Source organism: Plodia interpunctella, chromosome 14 (genome assembly GCF_027563975.2).
Source record: "Plodia interpunctella isolate USDA-ARS_2022_Savannah chromosome 14, ilPloInte3.2, whole genome shotgun sequence".
Taxonomy (NCBI): domain Eukaryota; kingdom Metazoa; phylum Arthropoda; class Insecta; order Lepidoptera; family Pyralidae; genus Plodia; species Plodia interpunctella.
The window spans coordinates 9,140,489-9,167,233 of record NC_071307.1 but is presented as its reverse complement, the minus strand read 5'-3'; the positions used below and the strand labels follow the sequence as shown (position 1 = coordinate 9,167,233).

Below are 26,745 nucleotides of genomic sequence, written 5' to 3'. Positions count from 1 at the left end.
TATTATATGGTATAAATATATGGTATGACAACATAGGATGCCGACGACCGATTTGGAGACTAAAAAGTAGGAAAATAGACCCTGGACTCCGACGCTCAACGGCTGAGGAAGAACCAGAAAATCGCTAAGAAGAGAGAGAGGCGCTTAATGATAATAATATCGTTCAAAACAGAACAAAAATCCGCCGAAATTAATTTTATATTGCGAATATACAACTTTAATTACGTTCTATATTCACAAATAATTTTGTAAAGACAACTGCAAGTCATGTTGCCCCGTTTGGATCTTTATGACGCAGGTATTAGGGGCGAATTTGCATAGGTTATTGTTAATGTGCTATGGTGTGATGTTGTATGTACGTACATGTATGAAAGTTTCATCAAAATCAAATTATAATAACTCAGGAACTCCGTCAGAAACGTTTATAGTCAACACGACACACAAAAGGGTACGAAAAAGATTGCGTGTCACACACAGGTATTAGAGTACGTATAAGTCTTACAAAGACTTCCTTTAGCACCTCAGGTGTTGATGTCATGTGACACACTGCTTTAGAGACCGGCCAACATATAATTTGCTGATGTTGTTTAGTTTTTTGATATACTTATTGACTGTTAAGTATGACTACCTGAAATAACTCAATACAACTACAATCTCGATGTGCTCACACGCCGTTGTGAACGTTCACCAATAAGATTGGGTACATACGCCTCATGCGAGCACACCAGCGAGTTCAAACTCGTTGAAGTTGCCTATGACCGAAATCGGCCGGAAATCGTCACATCAACTTAGTGATAAATAATGTAAATTAATGAGTTAATTGTCAGAATTTCTTCTATTAACCCAATAATTCGCGTATGCGAAGGTGGCCTTGTGGCCAGCAGTGGGCGGAAAGGGGCTGAAATCATAATGATAATTTATTTATTTATTTATTTATTTATTCACCACCCTTACAGCTATTTTTACAGCATTAGCCTATAATAGCGTAACTAACTTAATTACATTAATTAAATAGGTACTTAAAAATCATTTGAGTCCTAAGTATAACTAATAACAAAAAGTGCAATTCTAGTGAATTCACCCAGTGAACAGGAAAATAAATCTATTCGGTCAGCTACTTGGTTAAGTGTGAGCAGTGCTTGTGCAAGCGGCCCCTTGTTGAACAAGTTAGTGCGCCCGCGCGGCACGGCCAGCAGACGCGGGCGACGGCGACGCCACACGTACCTGTTTGGGACAAAAAAGCAAACGCACTCTAAGACCTGGCTATTTGTTAGCCTACCTCTCAGCAGCTTAAAAATATAGGATACCAGGTGCAACTCTCTACGAACTCGCAACTCGTTATATCCTACCATACCCAGTATAAATAATGTAGGGTACATTAGCGGATAGAAGGGATACACCGCATATTTCTTGAAATATAGGTATCTAACAAATTTATTTTGAATGCGCTCCAGCATAAGGCTATATTTTGCTTCATGCGGTGCCCATATAACTGCATTGCATTCGAGGTTACTCCTGACCAACGCATTATACAAAGCGATGATTGCTTTTATGTTATTGAACCCGTAGGACCTACGAAGTATAAATCCAAGATTTCTGTAAGCTTTCTTACAGACGCTAACAATGTGATCCCGAAACTGTAAATCTGCCGTGAATTTAACTCCCAAATCTTTTACTTCTGTGACCCTCTTTAAACTCATGTCACCAATTTTATAGTCGTGATAAATTGGTTGACGAACTCGAGTAAAAGTGATGGTAACGCATTTGGATAAATTAAAGTTCAGCTTGTTGGCTTCGCTCCATGAAAGCACATTATCTATATCATCCTGGAAACGCTCACAATCGTTAACATCCGTGATGGATCGATACATTTTCAGATCGTCTGCGAAGAGCAGGCAAGACGAGTCCCCCAGCACTTCCGGCAGGTCGTTGACCATTATGATAAATTCCAAGGGCCCAAGATTGCTGCCTTGGCTTACTCCTGATCTGACATAATACGAGTCCGACCTGAATCCAGCGCACTCCACATATTGCTGCCTGTCGCTCAAATAACTGGCTAGAAATTTCAGCAGATGTGGAGTACAGCCGACACCAGCCAGCTTCTTTAGGAGAACGTCGTTATCAACCGTGTCGAACGCCTTCCGAAAATCAAAGTAAGCCACGTCCACCTGCCCCCCACCATCTACTACCAGCGTAAGTTGCCTCATGTAGCAAAGCAAGTTACTGGTAGTACTGCGACCCGGCCGGAAACCATGCTGTGCGTCCGTCAGCTGCGCCTTTACCTGATCATATATGGCTGTTTGCAATGCGCTATCAAATGCTTTAGCTGGTGTTGAAAGCACTGCTACTGGTCTGAACCCATCCACGCTATGAGCAGCACCACCTTTTGGTACTGGAACCACTCGAGTTGTCTTCCATATATCTGGAAATGCCTCTTCCGCCAAGCACAGGTTGTAAATGTGTAGCAATGGTTCAGCCAATACCATGCGACAATCGCGAAAGACAAAAGCTGGAATACCATCAGGGCCAGCAGAACGCTTTGGCTTCAGCTTTGTGAGGGCCAGGAGCACATCGCTCAGTTGAAGCTGGTCGATATGCACCCGCGCAGCTCCATTTCTAGCACCCGCTTCCATTATTGCTGCGTCCACGTCAAGCTTCGGCCTAGCAGCACTGTACACCGATTGGAAAAAATGAAAGCGGTATGAATCCCATAAGGGGATTTAAAATCAAGTACTTGTAGTGATGTGTTTTGTTAACCCAAAATGTGTTACACAATTAAACGCGATGCTTTAGTTTAGCTGCAAGGCTGACCTTCTAGATGAAACTTCATTTTCCTTGCTTGGGTTTTATAATCTACGCGGGTAAGAAGCAGCTGGTACATTCTATGTTTTTTGTCGCTCCCAGACCAGACCAGCACAAAAGTACCGAACTACCAATCAATACTGTAAATTGATGAGTTATTTAACTCAATAACAAACTCACGTCGGAAATTTATGATTAAGTATCGTATCAATTTAAATTTGTTAACCTAACAAGAAACCCCAAAAACGTGGTTTCGTTAGGTAGGGCATTTGAAAGAATCTTGAGTTATGCCTTTCCCTTGATTGACTGTTACAATTTGCGCGTGAGAAGAAGCAATAAATCATTTATATCGCAAACATTGTGTTGTTTAGAAGTATACTCAATAGTGCGAAGAAGATAGCAACAGTATTGTGTAAAATGCTTGACAAACATGTCAATTGTGTGTGTGTCCAGAGAGTGTTGTCATCTCATTCCATAGACGTGCTCATCACGACAGTCCGGGGGTGAAAGGACATCCTCAAGTTTTAAATCCTTTTGTCGCGGCTTACTTCAGAGGATTTACTGGGCGATATCCTTGGATTCCTTTTTGGCTTAAGTAAAAGTAGTTTTGGGTGTACAGCCATATTGTTTCCAATATGACACACCACACAGATTGACTTAACCTCATAAAATAAATTCGAGACTTGTGTTATGGATTTGTAAATGCGAATATATATTTTTATGGATTAATTTTTTCGTGAGTTAGACTTTGGATATTGGGTTCATGCTTTCCGTAAATAAATATGTGATAGAGTTTGCCCAAAAGTAAGTTCGAGACTTATGTTATGGGATACTAATTCAATGATATTATATTTTTATGACATAAACGTAATAGATATGAACAATCACGACCCAGATCAAAATGACAAATATCATTTTCCTTCTTGACGTAATAGAGACGTTATATTTATATGTTTACGAATTTTGTATTTCTGTGTTCCAAATATTTCAACACAAGTATTAAAAAAAAAAAAATGGTTGCCTGTAAAGTCGGTTTTACGGGCGAAGATTTTACATGACAACGTCTTTTTACGCGCGCGGCAGACCGATCATAGTTGAGTGGGAGAGAGACGCAAGGCATTCGGCGGGCCTCTCTCTCGTTCGGTGACTCATCGTAACGTTACCGGGCGTTACACTTTTTCATAAGTGACTCCCAGCCGCAACCTAATTTAAGACGTTGTCACGTCAAAAAACTAACAATTCTACAGTTCTCGATTTTTCACTTTTCACTCAGAAAGCAATAAACATTTTCAATCGTTTCTCATATAGCCACGCGGCCATTTTATTGGTCGATGCGCACTTTCCTCGGGCAATTCCCACAATTTCGGACATACGATCCAATACTCCATTACTATTCACGAGGGCAAGACGGTATCCCACTTTAGGTACCATTAAAAGTACCAACCTAACCCTTGTTCCATATAAATATTTACATCAACTCCTCAAAGAAAATTACACTTTACGATGTTCATCTTAAAGTCAAATTTTGGAGGGAAATTTTATTTTTTTGTATCATAAAAAGTGGAGATTGCATACGATGAATAATTTGGTGCTATCAAAGAGTTATATTCTGGGTATTTCTTATGCGAAAGAAATGGAAAATGTAAGTATGATTAAAGTCGCTTGTGTACGTTATTTCGCGGAAAGGTACGAAGGGGAATAACCTATTAGTTTTTACGATGGGGCGTTTGTCAATAAATAGAGAAGATTCTTTGGAATTACATTTTTATTAACCCCCGACGCAAAAAGAGGGGTGTTATAAGTTTAACGTGTTCGTCTATGTATCTGTGTAAAAAAACGGATTAACCGATTTTCGTTTAGTTTTTTTTTTTTGGGTCATAGATAATTTTATCCCGAGTGTTCTTAGCTATGTTTCATGAAAATCGGTTCAGCCGTTCAAAAGTTGTAGCGAAATGAATATTGAAAGTCGGGGGGTTTTCAATTTCTCTAACAAATAAACTTGTAATATAAAATATTTAAGTAATGTTCAGCCCACGCAATGGGATAGAACTACGTGACCAATTCTAATGTCGGTGCTCTAATTCCATTCAAGATCTATTTTTAACCCACCTTAAATAAAAGGAGGAGTTTCTCAATTCGTCGCGATCATTTTTTTTCCATTGTCTTCTTTATTAAAATTATAAATATAATTCATTTGGATGACGACCTCTCGACGATTCTTGGCCTCTGTCATCATGATTATCATGAAACGCAATTTTTCCAGCCCTTCTAGCTGTTAAATTATCATATAAATTTTGTAGTCATACGAACAAGTTCTTGCGAATATCATGACTCGTATTAACTCAGGTATCACACTAAAATACACTTAAAATAAATAAATAAATAAGGACAAAGCACACAGATTGAACTAGTCCCAAACTAAGTACCAGACTTGTGTTATGGGATTCTAACTCAACGATAGTATATTTTGTAACAAATAGATATATAGATAAACATCCAAGACCCGGGCCAATCAGAAAAATATCATTTTCCATTATGACCCGACCGGGGATCGAACCCGGGACCTCACGGTTCAGAGGCAAGCACTTTACCACTGCGCCGCCGAGGTCGACAAACAGACTTATTTAAAGGACCGTCATATAAAAACACATAAAAGGTGAAAAAAGTAATTTCGGGCGACCGATTTATAATAAAACAAAAGTAAAAAGTAGCAATGAATTCGGAAAGTAGTCGGGGATCCAGTGGGAAATCTAAGTCAGGGAGTTCGCAACAGTTTAATGATGTGAAAAACAGAGCTGCTGCCGAATAGTGTTGTATCGATAACTATCGATAAACACCGCATGCCTTTTTGAGGGCAATACATTGAATTATTTTTAGGTTCATATTTATACTTTATATATATATATATATTTTCCATAGCTTCCATGTAATTTATCCTTATTCCTTTTTTTACATTTTTTCCTAAGTCATATGTTTAATCCTATTGTTTGCTGTTGTTTGTTTTTGTTTGTTTCTGTTTCCGTACATATTAACTTGTTTATTTTGCCGCCATACCTACTTTTGTACTTGGTTCCAGCTGAAAATCAGCGCCTTGGCTTGATACCTTGGCACCATGCTGAGCTGGTCGCCATTTCGGCTTACATATTTTATTCGATATATATTTGTTACTCTTTTGTATGTTTGGATTTTATGTGTTTGCCGAATAAATGATTTCTTTCTTTCTTTCTTTTGAGAAAGAATATTTCAAACAAGGGCCTTTTTGAAAAAGAATTAACTGAGGAATATGTCAAAGATGGAATTTTATTAATTATTAAGATTAAATTGGAATTTTATCGATAAACAAATTTTATCGATAAAATATTGCTGAGATACATAGCCTTATCACGTAAGTTTTATTTCAGTTAGTATCTTTTGCAAATATAAACACCCTTTGTTAATAGGTAATTTATTTTTTCATACAATGTTTGATAGCCCAAATATTTAGCCTAAAACTTGTAATTTAAGAGCGAGGCTCTTGTCGGTGGAGTTGCTTCCATTGCTGCCTCTCTATAGCTAATTACTTCATTTATACTTTTTGCTAATTGCTTCACTATGTATCTCAGCAATATAGATAGATAGATAGACAGATAGAAAAAACATTTAGATGTAATGCGGTCTTTACAAATGGTCAACTACACTACACTATACAACTATTCAAAGCGGCGTGGCGGTGTGGTGGCGTGTGTTTCCTAGAATAGGTTCCATGTCCTTCCGTGGATGACGTAAAAGGTTATGGATACACAGCCTAGGTAGCTGATAGACAAGAATAGCGTTCCCAAGGAGGGTTTGACTTCTATCAGGCGGCTTTTTGTAAAATCACAGCCGAATCTTCAAAATTTTAATGTTTCTTTTTACGCTGACCACGGGCTTCGCGGCTTCACAACCCCGAATGAAACTCGAAACATGCAGAGATGAGAGAGTAAGAGAGAGATCCATCAACGTCATAGTAATAGGTAAGTTATGAGCTCATCATGTTGTTCATAAAAAAGTTAAAGCATACTTTAAGTTGAAAGAATGTTTTGTCACTGCCGCAGTCTACAATATTTGGCATTGAAGAGAACGTGACAAATTATACTTTAGCTGCACTATACTTTTGTACAACAGGGACAGAGTTTTGAATGAAAAAACATTATTCTTACTTTAACCTGTTACGTAGTCGATAGATTGTTATAGTCATTTATTGCTACAACACTAACCAGTCGGTTGTGCAGAGGCAGTTTACTGAAAAATGCAGGTTAATAATTAAATTCGTTGACTACGGATCTTGTTAATTGTTTCTGTTTATTACGTTTTAATTAAAATTATCTCAAACAAAAAATACATATCTTTTTTTAAATTATTCGTATGGATTTGCTTTTTTTTACATTTAAATAAAAAAATACTTACATCTCTATAAAACAATGCGGTCCTCCTCTGTCTGTCTAAGCTTTTTTCTTTGAAACCACGCAACGGTTTTTGATGCAGTTTTCACCGATATTTAGACAATTTGTCCCGAAGGTTTATGCTAGTATAATACATTGCATATTTGTATACGCGGTCTGTCCCGGCTTTGCTCGGGTAAAAACATAACTGATTATACACCTTCCTCAACCTTCCTCTAAGCTATCTATTGGTGAAAACCACATGAAAATCCGTGTAGTAGTTTTAGAATTTATCGCGAACAGGCAGACAGACAGACGCAGCAGATGACTTTGCTTTACAAAATATGTATATATGTATGTTTATTTTGCAGTCAGTTAAATATCGTTTTCCAACATTATTCGCCTCGGGAAGCATAATCGGTTGTTCACATTTCAGAGGATTATCAAAGAGTATAACAATATGTGTGTATGTTTGTACGAAAGAGTTGACGAACCCAAAAGCCTTTCATTCGCCAGCTTTGTAGTTTAATCGTCGAGAATTACTGCTTCAGTTTTTATTTTACATACCTATTTTATCACAGGGCAAAGGATTTCGTTTTGATAGGATTTCTCAGAAAATTGTAATTTCACATTTGCTTTAATATCTTGGTTTGGTGTTTTTTTTTAGTGTTCCGTATCTAAAGAGTCTGTCTGTCTATCTGTCACTAGACTACTTATGTCATACACTGCGATAGTTCCGAGTCAAAGTATTTCTGTTTATACAAAATATACTCATAAACCTAATAAAATAAATATACTCCGACAGACACGATTTTTCCGCCATTTATATAGATTTTTAGCGCCAATATGGCTCTCCCTTGTTTTTGAAAAACGAGTTTATTTAATAAGTATATTTATTGAATATACTGATTTGATTGAATTATTTATTAATTTATTAACCTTATGGCAGGTACGTTATTACTGTTACAATTTGACTGTTCAATTTGTCAGCTAGTACTAAAATAAGTATATATTTTTGTTTATTTATTTTTTACTTAAATCAAGCTCACATTATTCTCCTTTCGCGAGGTATTCCCAGAATGACATAAATAATTGACAGACGGACCGACAGACGAGCAAGACAATGATAATGAAATGTAAATATGAAAGGCATGCGTTTGAAACCTAACAGAGAAAATTGATTTTATTTACTTTATTTTCGGGTGTTTTACAGAGAACTATAAAGTATACATTTGTTTCAATATATAACACTATGATAATAACAAGACTTTTTAACGGTCTTGATTCATAGATCCTAATATATGCGAAAGAAAGTTTGTTTGTTTGTTACCTCTCAAAGTTCTATCTACTCGACCAATCTTCTTGAAATTTTGTCGAGTAAATTGCATACATGTAGTTTGAAGCATATAGAAGAATAACTTCATTCCAGAAAAATAACTGTTCCAGTCGCAAAATCTAGTTATTTCTTATTGCTTTGGTTTTCATATTAATATTTTATCTTAGTCACTAAGTAGTAAAAAAAAAATCACCGTCCACGCTGTTTCTAAGCTATCTACTTTTAAACCACACTATGGATTTTCAAACGGATTTCACTGTTTAGAATATTTATTCCCGTAGGTTTTTAGACTTCATGCGAGGCCGGGTTGGGTGGTTAGTATTTACTAAAATGGTAGTAATTTTAGATATTTGATATATGTAAATGCATATCATCTTGTACAAATCTTATTTTAATTCTAAACTTAATTCTACCCAACATGTAGATACCTACGTAATAACTTGTTCAATTACGTGTCTAGCTAAAATTTATATACAGTTCTACACAATCTATGTCTAAAAACTAGTAGCTTTTACATACGCGATCTTGCGAGACACCTCGAGAGTTGCACACTCTATGTCAAGCTAAATGTTTAGTTAAATTACGCGTCGCTAGCTCTTAGACTAAATGTCAACGTTATTAAACTTGTATCCCACTAGATTCTGAGATGAAATTCGTGCATATTATACATTGAGTGAACTAATTTCGACATGTTCTTGTTCGTTTACTGTCACTGAAAATCGCCTGTGATCGAAAGGTCCCAGGTTCGAATCTTCCATAAAAAGTTATTGTAACACATTTCTGACAAATATTCCACTCCGCTTTCTGATTGAATATCACATTGTAATCTGACAGATAAAGTAACTTCTAGATAAAAGTGCCTGATGTGATTGGCCAGTTAGCTCTATCCAGCACTTGTGAAACACAATTTTTTACTGTATGATATGTTACATTTAGGCTATCTGATACTTTATCAGTATCAGTATCAGCTTAACAATAAACACTAGATGCCGCTGTGTGTATTTTATTTTAAATGTGCTGTGGAAATTTTATTTCAACTTTCCCAATCCCATTTTAATATGAAGAAAAAACTGTTCCCGAGGGAATTTAGGCGGACGAAGGCGCGGGTAAACTAGTAACTAGTAATTGATAAAATAAATAAATAAATATATCAGGACAAATTACAAAGATTGAGCTAGCCCCAAAGTAAGTTCGCGACTTGTGTTATGGGATACTAACTCAACGATACTATATTTTATAACAAACATATATATAGATAAACATCCAAGACCCGGGCCAATCAGAAAAAGATCATTTTCCATAATGACCCGACCGGGGATCGAACCCGGGACCTCTCGGTTCAGAGGCAAGCACTTTACCACTGCGCCCCCGCGTAACTCCCGTAATAGCTATTAAAACAGTTAGGAATTGTTCCAGTAAAAGTTAAGCATTTGTGAGAAATAATCGTTGGATTAAAGTGTTAATTAGAAAAGTTATACATATGTTGTTTGCTTGATTTCATTTTTAATTAGTAAAATTTGTACTTTCAATGTTTTACAGTTTGAAAAAGGGTATCGAGTGTTTTGATTATTGGAAATATATTATATACCAATTACCGACATTTGTATTTACTTTATTGGCAACAACACTTAAGATTATTTCTGTTAACTTCGAAAATATTTCACTTTGTTTATTATAACGTTGTGTCATTTACTTAAAGTGCTTATCACATATTCTATTTCTGATCTGTAAATTGTTTTTTCAAGTTATGTTTCAATATATATATAAATTATTTTTCAATATATGTTTTGTTAATTGATTTGAAGTTGATCCTATAAAATCCTCTGCCGCGTCTGTCTGTTATCTCAAAAAGTAAGTACTGCACGTATTTTCATGCGATCTTCACCAATAGCTAGTGTGATTCCTGAGGAAGATATATTATGTTTTTTATATGGATGTGTGTGTGTGTATGTACTCATCAAAAACTTATCGTGTTCGCGAGGATAAGGTCTTCGCGGCGAACCACTAGTTTAGTCATGTTATATTTGACACTATTTTTGATGTGGTATGATAAATTATTCCAGAAACTCTGAATACCTTTCCCCCATAGATAAAACCCCATCTTCATCACATGCACAGTTCAGTAATAAACATTAACGGTTGCCTGCTAACCGCGGTGATAATCCCGCTACATGAATCTTAAAGGGCAAATTCCTTAGATATTAACATTTGATGAAATAGATACAAAAAGTTATAGATGTGGCATTGTTTTAGTTATTCATCATCCGCCGCTTAAACAACCCCATAGCTGGGGCACTGGCCTTCCTTATAGATGGATAAGGAGTATGGCTCACGTCACGATCAGAACAAAATGACATGACAGAATTAACATTTTTATAACAGGTAGAAATAAATAAAGAGAATAAAATATATATGAAAACGCAGTCAGATATTGAGATGTAGTCTTGCGCGATTATTAAAATTTTTTTGTGGTTAATTATATTAATTGTATAGTAGTATACAGTATAGTAGAAGAAAATTAAAATTAAAATTAAAAATTGGTAAATAGAATTGGGAAGATTTAAAATTTTCACAAAATTAATCTAGACATTATCGTAGCGTTTTCCAGGTTCCGCAAGAATTGTATTCTTATTTTAAAAGAGATGAATTTATGCAAAATATACAATGAGAATGTGGCCGCCATTTGTAAAATATCCGGAATACCGTAACATAAACTTAACTCGTAGATAGGTTGTTGTGTACTCGAATGTCTCGGAAATATTCAAAATGTTGCCGGCATGAGAAATTGCTTTTATATATTGCATGCAATGCAGGATCACGTGTTTGCTGCGATGTTATTAAGTTCGGGTGCATTGGGGTTTGATTGAAATGAAAACTTTGGGGATCCTTGTAGGGTTAATCTTGTTGATATATAACCGTCATCGAATGAAGACAGCGATGAGCATAGAGGTAGCGAGTGAGTTTTGTCAGGATGTCAGGAAGTGGAAATATCGGGAGACATGCATTAGAAGTATATGATAATATTTTTCGATAGTAAACTATAACGATAAGAAAAACTGCCATTATTCATTAAAGATTTTCTTCTTTTAAAATCATAAATTTACGTTTTGTTTAACCATTATAATAGGTACATAATGGAATTATTTGTAGCACAATGAAATTAAACGTGAAATCTGGTGTTACCGGGTTTGAACCAGAAATTCAGTTCAGTTAATGTATATTCTATATATCTATATGTAAATTTTCAAAAAAGTCTCTCTCTTTCACACCTGAAAGATTTCCCAGTTTCTTCCTCACATAAGTGCGTCGCAGCCATTACTATGCTTTTTCCTTATCTCTTTATTCGCTTTATAAGTTTATTCGACATGCATATAAGGCGATTCCCTTTAATTTTTTAAAATTAATAACTATTATTTTATCAAATAAAAAATAATTTGCTTCAATAAGATATATTTCCACTGAGACACTCACTAGCGACTAAAATGTTATCGCCACTTCTAGTAATAGCTAGCTTCTATGGCGGAGCTGCCACATGTAGGTAAATCAGCTGGGTTTTCATTAGATTCTCTAATAAAACTCCCGAAGTCGCCTCTAGACGTTTTTATTAGTTCTCTAGGGTTGAGAAATTAATTGTCGTTTGATGCGTGATTATGGTGTTTTCATAATATAATTATTAAGTTGAACTTACTAGCATACATATTAGTTTGGCTTGTGAAGCCACGGGTTTGTGTGAACGGGTGCTGCCAGAGGGAACTGGTCATCTCGTTTCTCATATATTTTCATGTAAGTTGTTTCACATCTATCTATATATTATAATCAGCACTCGGATCACAATCATAACCTGTTTTGATATACCTTTTGACTATGTACATTATGTACTTTTATATATTATTAGAAAAAAAACATTGTAAGAAACAATAATGGTAAGCCGATCTGGCATGATAGGGACCAACACTGTTCAAATGAGTTTCTTTCGGCATTTCCTCTCAGCAGTGGTCGTTCCGAAATGCCAGTAGTTTGTAGCTTGTGAGAAATAACTATAAATATTAAAATTGACGAGAAAAAGTGCCTGTGAAGGTCTAATTTCTGAATAAATGATTTCAATTTGAATTTGTTTTAGCAAAACCTTGATTCTCGTCGCAATTACTGACAAGGTTTAAAAATTATAATATTCATTTAGTTAAATATTTATCATCTTAGTTTCGCTAGACTGAAAATCAACATTGATTTAACGTTGATGGTGTAAATGACTCAGAGTAAGTGAAGCATAGAGTTTAAAAAAAAATAAATAAATAAAATAAAAATCATTTATTGCAGGCATAGCCCATATAGTGTTAGTAACATAGGAACTTATAACTATGTTAGTAAATCTACATTAAAGTTTTTTGACGGTGTAGTGTCATTGGCTTGATGAACGCGAGTCCAGTGTTTCATAATAGCACTGTCCACGTCCAATCTAGCCGCTGTGTGTGTGGAATTAGTAGAGTACAGTGTACTTACTAAATCCATGGTCTTCTTGCTCAGTCGTGCTGCGTTGTTCCTTTTTTCTATAGGTTTTGACATTGACGTGCGTTTACGTCAAAACCAAGGATTTAACATGGATTTAATAATTACTTCGTACTCGGAGAACGTATAATTCCATGGGCTATAATTTAGTAAGTACTTTGGTCAAAACTTCATACAATTTTTGCATTTGCATATCAGTATTTTTATTATGTATACCGAACTTTTTTATATGATGAAAGAATACGAGCCTGGCACGTAATAATACATTTAAATTTCGTTCCAAGTTTAAAAGTAAATCATACAAATGACACATGTTTCACAATCGAAAAAAAATCAAATACAGAAAATTGGAAAGCATCATAAAAGAAAGTCACATTTTCTCGATTTTTAATTATTCACGATATAATTGTAGTGTTTTGTGATAAATTAATAAATCTGAACATCTTGTTCATCAACGTTCAAAGCACAATTAAAATGTCCTGGAAAAATCTGTATATCTAATTTAATGGAAAGGTAAATTTTTACTTTTTTTTATTAGAAAGAACATTGTATATATCTGACGATGGTGATATATACTTGTGGTCTTGTGGTCTCAAATACGACCACTCCATATCCTGTGGACGCCGTAGAGGCAGCAAAGATGCACCCCATAACAGACGCAGCAGATAGACAAGAAAAACACCCCTAAGAAGGGTATATAGGCTGATCGTTGGCAAAAACAGCAGAATCTTCAAAATTGTGCGTTTATTTTTTACGTAGCGGGCTTCTCGGCCCCATAGTCCCGAATTTAACCACGCGAGAATGAGAACTGTTCATGTGGATAACAATTTTCATTAAGCTTAATTTTCACAGCATGTGATGTCGTTTATACCTTGGAGGCTGGGACGTTGCGACGTCACACGGGTCTTGACTGAGCAAGCAGCCTCGCCAGGCAACACGATCCGTTGCCTCATAGGCCAGGACGTGGTAGGGGTGACCCTTGCAAGGCAAGAACAAAAAGTATTGCCATTCAGCGCGGGAATGCTGTCTAGGGATTCTTATGCAGATGTGAATAGAATGTGAATATTTCGCCTTTTAAGATACTTAAGATAATTTTAAGTACTTCATAATTTTAGGGTAGATTATTTAGTTTTAAATTTATCTATTATTTTAGGACATTGTAATTGACAAGTATTGTGGCGGATTTTGCCTTCGTTCCATTCGACCGAACTTTATTTTTAATTTGAAGTAACTTTACTATTTCAGAGTATAATAATATAATAAACTAATATACTTTAATTAGTAAAGTGTCACAAAATTATCGTCTTTTGTTGTTTAAATACTTACTATTTTCAAGTGAAATTATATTATATTATAAGCTCTGCAACAGGTTGAAGTCAATGATACAGTATATGAATATTGTTTCTAGGTAGAAATACATTTTTCTCAATGTTTATTTATCAAAATTAGTTTCAAATATCTTACCTATATTATGCGATTAAAAATGCCAAATTTGTTTATATTTTTATCTACAACTTCACTTGGTGGCCGATTCACTTTTTTTAAAACCTTTTTTTTAAATAACAATATCCATAAACTGTCAGTTTAGGATGATGCAGTTTATTTTTTTATGTAGCCATATTTGCAAATAATATTTTTAAAATTTAAAATGTTGTATTTTTAGAAATTCCAATGTTAGCATTGTTTAGCGTGGAATCTTTTCATATCATTTTCCACTATCCTTATACATAGCTTATTATCTGTAACATGGTCTACCGTGAAAGGTATCTGTGTTTCGTAATGTAATGCATTTTTATTTTTAGACATTAACTCCAGGGATTAGTCATTTTCTTATTGTTTGAAATGAAATTTAAACTTCAATTAATTTGAATAGAAAATAAAATCTTTTGGATATCTTCATTCTTTGTAGTGGGGTGTGAAACCCTTTACTCTGTTTCCCTTTTACAAGGGGTAGTTTCAGTGTGAAGCATATCCAGCTTTTATCCCAATTTGATTTGTATTTTTCCATTTTTATACCAAATCCAAAACGGAAGTTTTACCTTCTGTCCATTTGGTATTTATTAATGAAAGAGATCAGCCTCTATAGGCATCCATATATTTCATGATTATTGTTCATGGTTTTAATACCTTATTTCTTACATTAATAACTCGACAATTTCCATTTTTGTTTTATAATCCATTGTTTACACAAATGTGCATTTGGAAATTGTGCATGTTAAAATTTCCATACATTTAAGTATTATTAATTCCAACGCCTTGTTTTGAGCGACATTGTGAAATCAGACCGATTAATCAATGCCTATCGCATGTGTTCATATTCTTTACGATTGAACGAGACCTGACCTGCAGGGTCCAATGTTTTTATTGGGCGTGTTTTGCCTAATGTCTGTCTACTTTACCGCAATGGTTAAAACCATGTGTTTGCCTATAAATGACTTAAATCTTTCCATCTTTATAGCATATCGAAAACTGAAGAATGTTTTTTGAAGAACGGTTTTTTCCACCGATTCCAAAAGGATACAACAAAATTACCTTCATTTTTTGGTTTGTAGAAGTATTTCGATCATTTTCTAGTGATCAATAATATTTTTATTTTGTAACATAATAAATTACCAATTTATTATCTTGTTTTTGTCTCATTTTGTTCGATAATCGGAATCCATCCGATGTTTAAATTGGTTACATCATGCTCAAAAAATGTAAATACCATCTAGAAAAGTACAGTTAGTGGACTGTTGCGGCAGCCGACCGTAATTTCCGTACATGACACTATCAAATCTGTTTCTTCCCTTGGGAAAATCATAAACATTTTCAGAAGAGGTTGAAGTGAAAATAAACAATTTGCTAGATTCGGTACATATAATTTACATGCGCTCGACATGAGCCCGCGCGGATCACATTTCAGATTGCATTAAAGATATTTGCATAGATACATTTGATGCGATTTGCATAGCTGATGGTGAACCCGGCTCCGAATTGTAATAATCTGTAGCATTTTGTACATACTTCTAAAAACCATTAAAGGAGTGAATTTTCTCCAGTGTAAAGTTATTTTTGTGCGAAACGATTATAAATTTTACATAATTGTAACTCACCAAAAATATTTCTAAAACACATACGAATTATAATATATGAGCATGTATTTAGGCACGTTGTCACTTGCCACGGAGCAACGCTCTGGACAGGCTATACAACTTTTATTCTTTTTCATATTTGGGTGAATTTCACGAGCGTTCTGAATCATTGGGGGCGTGGGCTATCATTAGTGTTTATTAAATTGTACCATGCGCATTAGTCAATTTAATTACCCTATTTTATAAGTAAGTAAAGTACTGGTACAATGTTAATTTTATGTTTAATTTAAAAAAGATTCTTTATTTCGCGTTCAAACAGTCGTGAAATTCACCCATTTAGTTTATTTAAATTAAGTAGGTAGTTTAAGTTTTATTATTTTAATTATGAGTGTTTGGCAAATTGTACTGAATCCAACAAATAGCGTGGTGATTAAATTGTCCGATGGTTGAAGTTTTGGGTTTAATTTGAAACTGCCCGTGTTTTGTTAATGTGAAATCTAAATTATATTTGTTCAGATTATAATTAATATTTACAAATGACGTTTGCTACATAATACATTATATTTAAATGTAGCAAATAAGAATGATTTAAGTTTAGTTTATAATTATCTGCATCTAAACCTACTTACATTACATATATATATATACTTTTTCATTATTTTTGGGCCGAAAAGATTTGCGTTATTTTAATTGTTAAAATATTTTTTTATTGATATACACACTAACAAATGGGTTATTTGTTTTATTACTAAAATATTAAATCCTTGTTAAAATATATTTTTAGGTTTTAAAAATTTGTATATATTGGTATTTACAACTTAAGGTGTAAATAAAACCTCAAGGTTTTTTATAAATTGATAAATGGTGCGTCTGGATGTCCATGTCGTCCCTGTCCCACACCCGGCTCTCCTTCGCTGTCTGTCGCACTGGTGTGACGGTGTGACGGTGAGGAAATAATTATAATGCTTGATAAAGGAGATTGCATGTGTCACCCATTGGATCTTTAAGACACAAGTTTAGTTCAAAAAATTTTCCAAGAAATCCTGAATCATGGATTAACGTGTACATATCCATCGATGCATCTTCACGATGGATTTTAGTGGACGTAGGGAAATAATTTGACTGTTTCTATGTACTGTTCATATAGCAGTGATTAAGAAACTTATTTCCTGACATTCATACTAGTGTGCAGGCGTTTCTCGGTACACTTGTCCAATAGCCTCTTATTAGCAATTCACACAATGAATACTGTGCTTAGTCAAAAATCATTTTACGTAGGTTGCCCTGGCAGCATTAGTGGAAATATGCAGTGGAACCTACAGTCCGGAACGGCAGATGAGGCAAACACGACAAGTATAGGAAAAATGGGGTAAACACAAGATACACAGATAGTACCCTTCTTTACTACTGGTAGTAAGACTTAACAGGTGTACATGGAAAATTGATTATCATTATCAGTCTACAGCAGTCTACTACTGGACATAGGCCTCTCCCAAGTTGTTTAATCAAACTGTCGTTTAATTCAAATAATTCGTTATGTAAAGTACATTTTTAGTATTTTATTTTATATATTTTTTTTAAAGAATAATCTATTTTGAAACTAATTTGGGTTTTTTAAAATTTTTGCTCTAGATATTTTTTTATTTAATTTTAAAAAAATTAATCGCATTCGTGAAAAGTAGTCAGAACTTGTGACAGCCTCACTGCCTGCCTACAATAAAAAAAAATCAATGGAGGCGAAATGACAGTTTGAAGATAAAATCAAGATTGATTTTGATACAATTATTAAGGGAACTTGAGTACTTTTGTTTGTTCTGTGAATTGCTTGATTTGGGAACGGGACCACGAGACGCCATAAATGTAAACCAGTCAAAGACGCTCAATGCTAAATGCTTTGTTACGACGAACAGTGGACAAAAAGTGTTTATTTTTTAGTAAATGAAACTGTAAAAAGAAGATAAAAAGAAGACTGTAAAAAGCAGAACTCGGAGGTAAACTTAATCGTACAATAACTACAAATAAACAACTGCAACAGGCAATAAAGAACTCTTAGATGTCATTCTGTTTTTATTTGTCAGTTTTTGACACATTGACTTTTTCTTTTTGGCAGGACTTGAAAACATACATTCAGGCTGCCTTTTAGTGGTCATTGAAGGTCAAATATATTTTTTTTTCATGTTAAAAATATATTCAATCAGGTGTTTTTCTGGACTTTTAATTGTAAAATATAGTTTACTAAGCTAAGATTTCGAAATGGTTTTGGAATCAACATATATATTTTGCTTTACATACCGAATTGCAATAGACCATGGAATTAGTAGGTACTACGGATATGTATATACTATAGTCAGCGGGAACACCTGGAGTACCTCCTAATTCCATGTCATAAGACATAGTAATTCTTCTTTTATGTCGTTAAGAAGGATATGCATAACACGAAAAATCTAGTGTATGCCAGTATTTCTATTAGGTATTTCTATTGATAGATATACGTCCTGGCTTGATGTTGTTGAGTACGATATGCTTAGCTCTGATTTTAATAAAATTCAGTGCAGTTTTTTAAATTTTCTTCCTGTAAAATTTAATGGGAATCAGTCCAATAGATTTCGCGTGACGGAACTAGGTATATCTGTCTAAATATATCCACACTCACGTGTATAGTGTTGTGTTAGTAGGATATGAAATATGATATAATATTCCACAAAATCTATTTGCTTGCTACCAATGTTGGCTAACGAATCATATCCGAATTAGTTCAATAGAAGCGAGAGTCAATATCAGTCGTAATCCAGTGTCCTAGTTCAGCTCCAAGCGCGGCAACGCAGCGCGATGTGGCAATGCAGTATAGTATGGTGATAAAATTAATTCTTCATTTAGCAAACATTTTCGTTTGCGCGTATTTTTTGTTAAGACTATTTTCTGGCAAAACCAGCTCCTCACGTAAGTCACCTCACGTTGTGTATTCATGGCTAAAAATTCATCAAAAAGCCACTTTAGTCGTTGTAGATTTTACAAATGGTTTTCCAAAAAAAGATTATAATTTGTGAATCACTAAGCAAGATTTCCTTATAAAGAATTGAATGATTTCAGTCAAATATTTTCCATTCTCAGTTCGGCTGCTGCAATTTTGGCAACATTTATGAAATGTCAGAATTCCATGGAAATGGTAACACAGTTAAATGAATGTTCAGTCTTACTATACTGGTACTAAGACTTGATAGTAACAGGGATAAAAATTATATTGTTGCCATTTTTATTAATCATAGGCACAGCTTTACATCCCGTCGTGCAGCGTTCTGTTGCTCACGTAGAACGGCGGGTAACACCAAATGAAATCTGTAGCAATACGTCATCCGATCTATATCCTCTAGTTCGGTAACGTCGGCAAATAAACTTAATGGATCCTCCCTTCGTGGACATACAGACAGGAAGACTGAGAAGCGTATGAAATGTTATTATAGACTATGTACAGACAGTTGTAGTTTTATTATAAGTATAGATTAATTATTAATTAGTAGCGTGTTTTGTAACCATTCCATGTAAATCACCCTACGTCCACTAAAATCCATCTTGAAGATCAATCGATGGATCTTTTTCCACTTCTTGCTTTTGACCTTTATCAATACTGTCAAGTGCTAACACTGCGTCAACTTTTTATATTAAACACCGTTCTTAAGCAACACCATGAACATAAACCAATCCCAACCTCTTCTCGTTCTGCTCGCCGACCTCCCTTAATAATCCTTCCAGTCCTACACACAGCTTTCTCGCAACCTTCCTTTATAATAAGTTAAATCGCAATCTTACATTGCACCTACTCTCTAAATTTAGTTGCAAAAAAATGTTACCCTTTATCTCCTAACCTTAAACTATAATGAGATTGAAGATCTGATACGGCCTATAACCTAACAACACTACTAGTCTTTTTCATGTATCATTCATTTATTATCATTATATCTATTATTAAATTAATTTCTAAGCTACGCAATATATATTATATAAGATCTCCTTTCTCAATGCTCTCTTTAGTAATTGTACTTTAGTCCACTCCAGGCGGGGAGAGGCTGGTGTGCTGAGATACAGGCTCAGTTTCTCACAATCTTCTTTTATTGAAACCTATGTACAATGTAATATATTTAGATTATACCATGTTAAGATTTGAAGAGAAAATAAGAATTTTTGATTTGATTTGATTTTTAGAGATTCTTACATAATTTACTAGTATAATATAATTACACTAAAATTTTACATCTATGTAAAATGAATAAATTCGCTAGGGGTAGTGGTATAAAGGAAGCACAGTGAAAGAAGTAATAAAATATTGGTCGCTTGTGCTCAGCTTTTTTAACGTCGGCCGTAGCCAGGGACCGGACAAGCCGTTCGTTTGCTTAATCCTTTGAAAAGCTTTCCCATATTCTTGTGTAACCTGTTCAATGGCTAACCCAATCCAATGACTGTCCCATATGGTGAGGCTAACCCTTTCAAAGGATTTCCCATATGATATGGCTAACTCTGTCGAAGGGGTAACCCGTTCGTTATAGCGCTTATCCTATTTGGCTTTCTCCTTAAATGCCTGCGGGGGGAGATGGGTGTAGTTTTCATCACACCCCGCTCCTGCGCAAATTTGCGTAACTCCGTGTGTGAAAAGCCTAAAAGACACGAAACGACACACTGAATCGTGTAAATAATAACGCACCGCTTTACCGCACGTGCTTAGTAGGTATTTTTTGTGCATTGCAATTTATTAAATTAAGACCCTATGGCCTGAGCTTAAAGCATAAATTAGCCTGCTATCTGAACGGGTAACCCCTTCGTATGACTTACCTCAAAGAAAGGGTTTTGTAGACGTTGATAAAGCGCTTACCAAAGTAAATTGAACGGGTTACAGAACGGCTTTCGAAAGAAAACCCATTCCAAAAACCCGTGAAAGGGATAGCGGTCCGGTCCCTGCCGTAGACAAGAATTCACGCGACCAGTGGCGCCAACTAGTGAGCACAAAAACTGTAGATCTTTGCATGTTGTGTACACGTCAGAGCTGTGTGTCCCAAAACAAAAATAAGGGAGCCAAATCGCAAACCGCAGCGAGAATCTTTCATTTCTTATCGCGTGAGGAACACACGAGTGGAGACGCGAGCCGATACGATATCAGACATTCTCCCCTATGTGTCGGTCACTCTGTGTGTCTATGTTTTATACGTATATAGCTATATATGTTAGGGAAAATTTCGTTTTATTGTAGGGTAGTGAATAAGCACTAACGATGCATTAGACGGAGTAGCAACACTTTCGCGTTCCTAAATTTGCGACATTGTTGTGTTTCACACAGTTCTCGCACTATTATTTTTGAGACCCAAGAGAAAATTGAGAAAACGTATGGTTACCGGCATCCGCAGACTACCAGCGCCATGACGTATCTATTTGGTATTTCAAGACAAATTCTGAACGGACACTATTTTATATTTCATTTATTAGTTTACAGAAAAAGCTATGATAATATTGTATTATTTAAAATATTTTTGGCGAATAAAATATGTTCTATTCTACTTCGTAATGATCTGCAGTGAAAAAACAATAAGAAGTAGGTATACTAGCTTTCACCCGCGTAAGTTGTAAACGTCACCAAGGGAAAGTGCTACAAATGGAGATATTTATCAAATGCAATTTTCTCACTGGTATAGGTTTAGACCCAACATACCACTAGTGGAATGGCCGGTGGAATGGTAGGTCTAGGGTGATAGGTAATCAACATTTTACTATGGGATTGTAGAGTTAATTCACCTAGGTTAATTAAGCATACTATATATTAGACTTAATTATTTAGTCTCAATTTTTGTTTGCACAACATAACAAATAAATATTTTCTTACTTTCTTCTATACATAATATGTAGCTTTTATTTCGCAACCACCGTAACAACTCAAATTCAAATTTACTTATTAAACTTAGAATGATGACATAGGCATCACTTATTGACGTCAAAAAATTAATTAAAACATCTACTAGATGTTAATTGTATGCTAAATACAGGATACTGTGTGTGTAGCACTGACACGAATTGTTATGGTTTTGATGGATATATGAATTTATCAATTCAAATCGCCATAAACTATGTAAACAATCGCTATGAATCAGGAATATGTAATTACTGTTCGCACAGACCAGGCCAGACCAGACTTAGCCCGGGATTGTATGCAGACCGACAGAGCTGTTTGCAATCGGAATAGGCAGATTTTGTAAACAGCGTGTCTCAAATTGGTTCCAGATCCCTATATTGTTAAAACACATCGTGTTACTATACTTCATAATAACGTTCGTTTGGAATTACTCCTAAAGTTTTGAAAAAAGATTTAGATTTTTTTCGATGGGGTTCCGAATGATTTTTTCTTCTTTGCTATAGTATGGTAGTTCTATTTTATAAGGCGCCATTAACTATCAGATTTTTCGACCAAATCCTACGGGATTCGCGTACTTTCGGGATAAAAAGTACCTATCCAATATGTTAATACAAGATATCAGCCAATACCACTCAATACCACTCCATATACTACCGTGATGTCGTAAGTGGTAACTATGGGATAAAACGCGTTTACAATATATAGGTATGCCATGGTTGACGTCAAACAAGGACGATGTTTAAAAGGTTGTTAATTTAAAGTGATTGTTTTAGAAGGAATTTTGAAAAAGTAAAGAAATAAGGTATCTCAAACCACACGAACCAATTTTACGCCCAATTTGATTAGATTGACAATCAAATTGGGTCGTGTGTACGGAATATGAAATTCAAGGTCATTGGGTGGTCGGTATCGTCCGATTTGGGATTGCACAATCAAATACGGAAATTGGCGATATAGTTGTGCACGTGTGGACGGACGATCAGATTGTACCCAATTCAATCGGCAATCAAAATGGGTAAACAGATTGTGTCGTGTGGGGTTTAAGAAAATGAAATGACTTTTTTATTTACCTTGCACCAGCTTTCTGCACACGTTACATTTTAATCAATTTCTTTTTGTAAACAGCCAATTAACTAATTGCTTCTTTAAACGAATTAAAAACTGTAACATTCTGTTATAGTATTGACAGCTAAAATGGCGCAATTTTTAACCCCCGATGACTTAAGGAGTTATGTCTGTGTATCTGTATATCTATCCGTGGCATCGTAGCAGCAAAATCTATTTAGATCACATTTAGATTTAGTTCTTGAAGTGAAAACTTCTTTAGCGGCGTTGTGCACTTTTTGTGATGGTTACAAACAAACCTATACACATGCAAACAAATTAAATTAAAATCAATTCTCCAATTTGGCTTGTCAGATGCTCCCCTATCTCACGGCCCTAAATTCTGAAACTTGAAATATTCCACTCTGGGGTAGATACGAATCCCCTTGCCTTTATTTATAGTCCTGTCATCTACTAAGCGACGCATTTCCGATGGTCATTACCGTGGTTGGATTACGTTGTCATCGGGCAACGACTTTACATTTCCGGGTTATAATAGATGATTATTATGAGAATAAATTGTGGCGCCACAGCGTAAGGGATGAGTGAGCATCATCTCAGTGAGCATCTTGAGCGACAGAACGCAGCACGAATACACTAGGTGTCAAAGAAAAACTTTGTCTTTGATTTACGTGTAATTTTTCTGAACCAAGAAAAAAATATCCAATAAAATGTGATCAAAGCCTATAGAAACATATATAAAGTCCATAACCTATATAAAGTCATTGCAAAATTCACCGCTATTATCGCGGCATAGGAGTCTGAGCACAATACCTTGATGTGCGGTTAACAGTACTCACATATTACTAATATGTGAATGTATGTATGTTGTTCACGCAAAATCTACTGGACCGATTATTATGAAATTTGGTACACGGGTAGAATATACCTTGGAATAACACATAGGGTACTTTTTATATATTCGTGACGTTCTATGCGTTATTTTTGATCTCAACAGTTTTGACTAGCAGATCAACCGAAATATGCATAAACTAAAACTTTATTTGTGGAACGGAACATTTAAAGAGTCATTCGGCAACTCAATCAGGATAAACATTATCATCAGTAGGTAATTTGGCCTGTTGGTCGAATCGCCACGTAGCGCGCGGTAATCGCCGCGATTTGTAACACGATGGGTCTTTACGACCGACTGCGTTTTGGCTTGTCGACATGGGGGTTAGAATTACTGCTATTCAGTGGAGCACGCGCTTGTCAATGACAATAACGTTAAAGGGTTAACATATCAATATGATCATATTTTATATTATCTATGTTTCTTGTTAAGTTTTCGGCACTATTTTGTCTATCTAACATGTTATTTGTAAAATGTTCCTTATAATAATAAAAACAGAATAAATTTAAAAAAAATCATCCTCATTTTCAGCTTTTATCAACCCACTGCTGGGTGTAGACCTCCGTATTTTGGCGCCAATTTTAACAAAATAAAATAAATATATTAGGACAAATCACACAGATTGAGCTAGCCCTAAAGTAGGTTCGAGACTTGTGTTATGGGAAACTAACTCAACGATACTATATTTTATAACATATACGTATACAGATAAACATTCAAGACCCGGGCCAATTAGAAAAAGATCATTTTCCATTATGACCCAACCGGGGATCGAACCCGGAACCTCTTGGTTCAGAGGCAAGCACTTTACCACTGAGCCATCGAGGTCGTCAAATTGATTTCTGAAATAGAAAAGAATTGAGATTCTGAAATAGTGACAGCTGCTAACAGATTCCATTTTTTATCTGTATTATTTAAATTTCGTTTAATAATATTTTATCGCCCGCGTGAATTTCATAGTAAAATCTCGGTCTTCATTCAAATAATGAAGAGTATATTTACCAATTTTCAGCTTTTTATTTTGAAATTTCTATTAAGTCCCATTCAATCTTTTACCCCCCTTTTGAAGGGGTTGAGGGGTAATTTTCAGAAAAATCGGGAACACGTATTCATTAATTTGTTGTAAACAACCAAAATTAAAATTTTCAAGTTCACCAAAATTAAAGTTCAACTAAAATTAAAATTTTTGGAGTGAAAATTTTACTTTTTTACGGTGTACAACTTTCATATAAAAGTTTATAACCCTTTTCACCCCCTTCGGGGTAGAATTTCCAAAAATCCTCTCTTAGTGATAACCTACACTCCCCAGGAAACCTAAATGCCAAATTACAGATTCCTACAAGAAGTAGTTTCGGCTGTACGTTGTCTGTCAGTCAGTCAGTCACTTAGTAGCGGAAGAGTTTATTAGTGATACATTTTGTCTGGATAAGCAACTAAATAAGTTACATTAAGTACCAGTTAATACCGAAATTCTACACTAAGTAACGTCTCGCATTTATTTGATAGAAAGCAGGTGTAATTCCCAACAGAAGGTAACTTAAAAGCATTATTATTAAGGCAAATTGCTCTCTTTTCTTTATCTGAGCATTTTGTTTAATACTTCTTCAGCCATGGAGCGTCGAAACCCAGGGACCACTTTTCTACTTATAAGTCTTAACTTCGCATTGTTTATAAAATGGCAAATTAGTTAAATTTTCACAAATACCTACCTAATACGTAGTCTTTTACATTAGGAAAAAATCGTACAAAATATCTATGAGGCAATAACATTCTCAAAGATGGTTGACATTAGACCGCCGGCCGTTCGATTAACTAAAATCGAATCATCAAAAAATGTACGGCTTATGTCAAGGTTACCCTGGGATTCGAGGCATCACAGCAATAAATGTAACTTGAAATACGCTCAGATGAGAGAGTCAGTGTAAATTTTTGTGCGATCTCATAATGTTGTTTTACCAAACAGTGGGATTTACTCGACATATACACAAACAGTTTAATTCTAGCGTATTCAAATCCAGACCCGCTGAAAACCTAGTTATTTAACGAGTGTGAGCTTTTCGTTTAGTGTTGTGCCACCTGTCGATAGATTTAATATCGATACTTTTGATTAGAGGCCCATATTGGCTTCGCTTGGTGAAAAAAAATGCGCCCCTAAATCTTTCTTAGGAATTACAGTATCTTTTGATGAAAATCGCGTGAAAATCCGTGCAGAATCAGATATTTTACAAGTCGCTAAAACATACTATTTAGCAGTCATGACACTGCTAGGAGTAACGCACTAATTCCTTACGATAACTACTAAGTATATTATTACATCTCTTTGGATACTATCGATATAACTTTAGCAACAACACTAGTTTTGTGTCCGCACTAGATAAAGGCTCACTCTATTGGATTTGGCGTTTGTTTGTTTGTTCGTACAACGCTTCGTGTACTGTAATCTTGGTTATATAGTTTGTAATGATACAGTTTATGCAAAACAAACGCTTTCTATGAATAAATTACTTGTTAAATAACTATAACAATCTTGTTTATGCTTATACAACTGCGATCGTTCGTCTCAGTATTTATTTTTTAGTTACATTAATGTTTAAAGATAATGTTATTAAAAAAAGAAAAAACGAAAGTAATTTATTTACAAACAATAAGTTCCAGTGAGACTTTGGTAGGTAACTATACTTACTCTTTAATTATCTAATAAAATAATGTTATTTACCCTTTTTTAACTTCGGATGATGTATGTGTGATAATGATATAAGTTTATAGTATGTAATGAC

The 26,745-nt window shown here is 34.9% G+C and overlaps 1 protein-coding gene and 1 non-coding gene across 4 annotated transcripts in view; both read right to left on the bottom strand.

Moving 5' to 3' along the window:
• Positions 1 to 26,745, bottom strand: part of LOC128675506 (uncharacterized protein) — a 152,885-nt gene that overhangs the window by 32,055 nt on the left and 94,085 nt on the right. The window lies entirely within an intron of this gene.
• Positions 24,725 to 24,797, bottom strand: TRNAQ-CUG (transfer RNA glutamine (anticodon CUG)). The gene has a single exon. It is a non-coding gene; the product is annotated as a tRNA-Gln (tRNA).